The sequence below is a fragment of the Microtus oregoni genome, unplaced genomic scaffold (genome assembly GCF_018167655.1).
Source record: "Microtus oregoni isolate MIOR12 unplaced genomic scaffold, Mior012 000067F_ref0000223, whole genome shotgun sequence".
In the NCBI taxonomy this organism is placed as follows: Eukaryota; Metazoa; Chordata; class Mammalia; order Rodentia; family Cricetidae; genus Microtus; species Microtus oregoni.
In genome coordinates, this window is record NW_024543974.1 from 9,230,375 (window position 1) to 9,236,878 (window position 6,504).

At 36.6% G+C, this 6,504-nt stretch overlaps 1 pseudogene; it reads left to right on the forward strand.

Moving 5' to 3' along the window:
- The first annotated feature begins 5,940 nt into the window (after positions 1 to 5,940).
- On the forward strand, positions 5,941 to 6,504 carry LOC121440485 (annotated as a pseudogene).

A 6,504-nucleotide genomic window follows, 5' to 3' on the forward strand; every position in this document is an offset into this window, starting at 1 on the left:
CAAAATGGTCCCAACCTAAAAAAAGATATGCCTATGAAGAAACAAAAAGCTTACAGTACACCAAATAGACTCAATTAAAAAAAAGTCCTCTCACCAAATAATCAAAACACTAAACATATAAAGTAAAAAAGAATATTAAGAGCTGCAAAGGAAAAAGGCCAAGTAACATATAAAGGTAGACCTATCAGAATTACACCTGACTTCTCATTGGAGACAATGAAAGCCATAAGGTTATGGTCAAGTGTTATGCTGTCATTAAGAGACCCAAACTACTATATCCAGCAAAACTTAAAATCACTATAGTAAGGCAAAACAAGATATTCCATGACAAAACTAGATTTCACTAATACCTAGCTACAAACCCAGCCCTACACAAAATACTAGAAGGAAAAGTCCCACCCAAGGAAGTTGGCTACACCAACAAAAACATAGACAATTGATGGTCTCATAGCAGCAAATCCCAAAGAGAAAAACACACAAATTAACATTATCAAGAATGAAAAGTAAACAAACAGGAGACAGCAATCACTGGTCATTAATATCTAACAAAATAGACTTCAAGCTAAAATCAGTCAAAAAAGATAAAGAAGGTCATTTTTCATATTAGTCACAGGAGACTAATAAGAAGAAATATCAATACTGAACATCTATGCCACAGATACAAGGACACCCTCATATGTAAAAGAAAAACTTCTAAAGTTTAAATAATATATTAAAATCCCACACACTATTAGTGGGAGACTGTAACACTCCACTCTCACCACAAAACAGGTCAGTCAGACAAAAAATGAACAGAGAAATAAGAGAACTAACAGATGTTGTGATTCAAATGGACTTAACAGACATATATAGAATACTCTATCGAAACAGAAAAGAATACACCTTCTTCTCAGCATCTCATGGAACCTTCTCAAAAATTGACCGCATACTTGGTAACAAAACAAACCTCAACAAATAAAAGAAAATTGGAATAGCCCAATGTACCTTATCAGATCACCATGTTTTAAAACTAGAAGTCAAGAGCAATACTAATTCCAGATAACCCACAAACACATGGAAATTAAACAATGCTCACCTGAATCATTGATGGAACAAGGGAGAAATTTAAAACTTCCTAAAATTCAATGAAAATGACCACACAACAAACCCAAATTTATGGGACACAATGAAAGCAGTGTTAAGTGTTCATAGCACTAAACACTTACACAAAGCTGGAAAAAGCACACTAGTGAATTAACAGAACATTTGAAAATTTTAGAACTGAAAGAAACTCAGCTAACATAACTAGACAGGAAATAATCAAATTGAGAGCTGAAATCAACAAAATAGAAACAAAGAAAACAATACAAAAAATCGGTGCGACAAAGAGTTGGTTCTTCAAGAAAATCAACAAAACAGAAAACCTCTATCCAAACTAACCAAAGGCAGCAAAAGAATATCCAAATTAACAAAATCAGAAATGAAAAGGAGGAAATAACAACAGACATGGAGGAAACACAGAAAATCATCAGGTCATATTTTGAAAATCTGTACTCCATAAAATTGGAAAACTTAAAGAAAATGGACAATTTTCTGGATAAATATCACTTATGAAAATTAAATCAAGAAGAGATAAGCAAATTAAACAGACCTATAACTGCTGAAGAAATAGAAACAGCTATCAAAAGTCTCCCAACCAAAAAAGGCCCAGGACCAAATAGTTTCAGCTCAGAATTCTACAAGACTTTCAAAGAAGAGCTAATACCAATACTCCTCAAATTATTCCACACAATAGAAACAGAAGGAACATCGCCAAACTCTTTTTATGAGGCTACAATTACCCTGATACCCAAACCATAGAAAGACATTACTAAGAAGGAGAATTACAGGCTAATCTCACTCATGAACATTGATGTAAAAATACTCAATAAAATACTGGCAAATCGAATCCAAGAACACATCAGAACCATCATCCACCATGATCAAGTTGGCTTCATCTCAGAGATGCAGGAATGGTTCAACATACAGAGATCTGTCAATCTAACCCACCATATAAAAAAACTGAAAAAGAAAAACCACATGATCATCTCATTAGACGCCGAAAAAGCTTTTGACAAGACCTTCATGATAAAGGTCTTGGAGAGAACAGGGATACAAGGAACATACCTAAACATAAGATAGGCAATAGACAGCAAGACAACAGCCAATATCAAACTAATTGGAGAGAAACTCCCAGCAATTCCACTGAAATCAGGAACAAGACAAGGCTGTCCACTCTCTCCATATCTATTCAATATAATTCTTGAGGTCCTAGCTAGAGCAATAAGACATCAAAAGGAGATCAAGGGGATAGAAATCAGAATAGAAAAAGAATTCAAACTCTCACTGTTTGCTTATGATATGATAGTTTACATAAGCAATCCCAAAAATTCTACCAAAGAACTTCTACGACTTTCAGTAATGTAGCAGGATACAGGACTAACTCAAAATAATCAGTAGACCTCTTGGACAGAGATGATAAAAGGGCTGGAGAAGAAATTAGAGAAACAACACCCTTCACAATAGCCACAAATAGCATAAAATATCTTGGAGTAACTCTAAACAAAAAAGTGGAAGACTTGTATGACAGAAACTTTAAATTTTTGAAGAAATTGAAGAAGACACGAGAAAGTGGAAAGATCTCCCATGCTCTTGGGCAGGCAGAATCTTACCAAAAGCATCTACAGATTCAGTGCAATGCCCAGCAAAATTCCAGCAAAAATTTTTACAGACCTCGAAAGAACAGTACTCAAGTTCATATGGAAAAGCAAAAAACCCTGGATAGGCAAAACAATCCTGTAAAATAAAAGAACTTCTGGAAGCATCACAGTCCCTGACTTCAAGCTCTACTACAGAGTACAGTACTAAAAACAGCCTGGAATTGGCATAAGAACAGACAGAAGGACCAACAGAACTGAATAGAAGACCCAGATATTAATGCACACTCCTTTGAACACCTGATTTTTGACAAAGAAGCTAAAGTTATACAATGGAAGAAAATATAGCATATTTAACAAATGGTACTGGTATAACTAGATGGCAACATGTAGAAGAATGAAAACAAATCTATATCTATCACCACGCACAAAGCTCAAGTCCAAATGGATCAAAGACCTCAAGATAAAGCCAGCCACACTGAGCCGTATAGAAGAGAAAGTGGGAAGTACACTTGAATACATTGGCACAGAAGACCACTTCCTAAATTATAGCCCCAGCAGCATAGATACTGAGAGAAACAATAAATGGAACCTCCTGAACCTGAAAAGCTTCTGTAAAGCAAAGGGTATGGTCAACAAGACAAAACGACAACCTGCAGAATGGGAAAAAATCTTCACTTAACCCCACATCAGACAGAGGTCTGGTCTATAAAATATACAAAGAACTCAAAAAATTGGTCATCAATAGAACGCATAATCCAATTTAAAAAATGGATTACAGACCTAAACAGAGAACTCTCAACAGAGGAATCTAAAAAAGATTCCATCTTTTTTTTTATCCTCCAGAGAACTTAGACAACAATGAGGACAGTAAGAGAAACTTACATAGATCTAATCTACACAGGAAGTGGAAAAAGACAAGATTTCCTGAGTAAATTAGAAGCATGGGACCTCAAGAGAAGGTTGAAAGTGGGAGGGGAGAAATAGGAAGGGAAGCAAAGAAAAATGTAAAGCTCAATAAAAATCAATAAAAAATGGTAAAAAAAAATTCTGTATGAGCATGAGATATTACCCTTACTGGACAGACTTCATACTTTGAAATCTTCAAGGAGGGCATTAGAACAAAATACTGGACAGGAGATCCAGACTTTACAAAAGGCAGGAGTAAAAAAAAAAACATTAAAGATTAAAAAATTTATCAAAATTGTTGAGCAGGGACAAAAGTTACAAACACAAAATTTAGCCCCATTAGTATGTACCAAACTCCTAGATGGCTTACCCAGAGTTCTAACTGACCATCTGCCACCAAGTACCCTAAGGTAGTCAAAAAATATAAATGGGAACCCATTCGCATGAGTGATCTAAACGAAATTAAGTAAGCATTTCTTTCTTTCTTTTTTTAAATATTTATTTTATTTATTTATTATGTATACAATATTCTGTCTGTGTGTATGCCTGCAGGCCAGAAGAGGGCACCTGATCTCTTTACAGATGGTTGTGAGTCACCATGTGGTTGCTGGGAATTGAACTCAGAACCTTTGGAAGAGCAGGCAATGCTCTTAACCACTGAGCCATCTCTCCTGCCCCAAGCAACCATTTCTTACAGCCCACATTCACCCTTTGTTAGGAAAATGGTAAAAACGTGGGCTTCAAGCAATAAGGTTAACCCACAAGCTTGGCTTCAGTTAATCTCAGGGGTCCTACAAGATGGAATGCAGCTTCTCTAAAAAGGTTATTGGAAAAAAAAGACAAAAATTTTTGAACAAAAGTAAAAAGCAAAAGAACTTGAGATTTTCCAAGATCAAATTCTTGGCAAGGGTCCTTACTCTGATCCTAAGGACCAGGCTCTTTACAAAAAACACACCTTATCCTTATGCAGCACAGCAGCCTTAAATTTTTGGTACAGGATTCAGAAACCAAAATAGAAAATATATATATTAGGGTTAAACAGGGTCAGAGAGAACCTTTTAGTGACTTTTTTCAAAGATTAACTAAGGCTGGACAAATAGGAATAACAGACCCAGAAGATAGATTTATACTTATTAAATATTTAGCTTTTAAAAATGACAACTTAGAATGGAAAACGATCCTTGGTCCTTTAAAGGTCAGATCAGTACCAATGGATGAATGGATCTGGATACAATGAATGTTGAGACATTTGACTATAATAATAAATTGGGTAGGAGAAGTGATTTCCAATGGTATGAGGAAACAGCAAAATGCTAAATGTTTTAATTGTGGTAAAATAGAACATCTGAGAAAGGATTTTAGATAAGAAATTCCTAGAAATAATATCTACTATAGAAATGGCAAGAATAGGAGGACTCAGCCTTTGGGTGTCTGTAGGAGGCATGGCAAAGGCTAACATTGGACCAATAAATGTAGGTTGACAAAGGACAGAAAGGACAATCCGATACCATTGGAGAACTCCCTTGTGGGCCTCTCGCAGGTCCAATGGTCCAATCTTTCTCAGTTAGTGTGGAAAACATGTCCCACAAAAAATTTTAAAAATCCAGTGCCTACTATTAAAAAAAAAACATACTGGTCTGAATGATAAAATAGATATGGAGGATAAATCAAAAACTCTAGTAGGAAATAAAAAAAAAAACATATTCTGGCAGACTTCTATAAATGATCAAAGACCAAAGCTAATAATGTAAATGGAATTGTTACTGAGGGATTGATAAACATGGGTGCAGATGTAAATATCATTACTCCAGAATCTTGGCATCCGAATTGGCCTCATCAAGAGGCAGATATTCAGTTCCTAGGAATTAAAACCCTATCTCAAGTAAAACAATGCATGAAATGGGGTAAAAGCATTGGGCCAAAAGAATAAAAGGAAGGCTGAGGCTTTATGGAGCTAATACTGCAATGAATTTATGCGGTTATGACCTGTTGCAGCAATGAAATATTGAGGTTAACATTCCTGCAGTCCCCAAAACTTAAGACAAAGGTCATCAGACATTCAGGCTGTACAAGAACAGAAAACAACTAGAAAATCTTCAGAGATTCTAATGGTCTTGCCTTTAAAATGGTTAACTGAGAAACCAATATGGGTTAAACAATGGTCTCTAACAGAAAGCTTTAAAACAGTTGGTACAGGAGAAACTAGATGCTCAACATATTAAAAATTCTACCAGTCCTTAAAATTCTCCTGTATTTGTTGTTAAAAAGAAAAATGAGAGCAGGCAGCTCTCATATCTCTCAGTGACTGCCGCTGAGGCCTGCCGCAGTTGCTCTTGGGTTCTTCTGCCGAACCACCATGTCGCAGAGCGGGGAGGAGAACCTGCAGGGCTCCTGGGTAGAACTGCACTTCAGCAATGGGAATGGGAACAGTGTTCCAGCCTCTGTCTCTATTTATAATGGGGGCATGGAAAAAATACTGCTGGATGCTCAGCATGAATCTGGATGAAGTAGCTCCAAGAGTTCTCATTGTGACAGCCCACCTCGCTCCCAGACACCACAAGATACCAACAGATCTGAAACAGACACTCACAGCTGTGGAGAGAAAAACAGCACTCTGTCTGAGGAAGACTCTATTGAGAGAAGAAGAGAGGTTGAAAGCATCTTGAAGAAAAACTCGGACTGGATATGGGATTGGTCAAGTCGGCCAGAAAATATCACCCCCAAGGAGTTCCTTTTTAAACATCCAAAGTGAACAACTACTCTCAGCATGAAAAATACAAGTGTTATGAAGAAAGGGGGCATTTTCTCAGCAGACTTTCTGAAGGTTTTTCTTCCATCTCTGTTGCTGTCTCATCTGCTGGCCATTGGATTGGGGATCTACATTGGAAGGCATCTGACAACTTCCACTAGCACCTTTTGA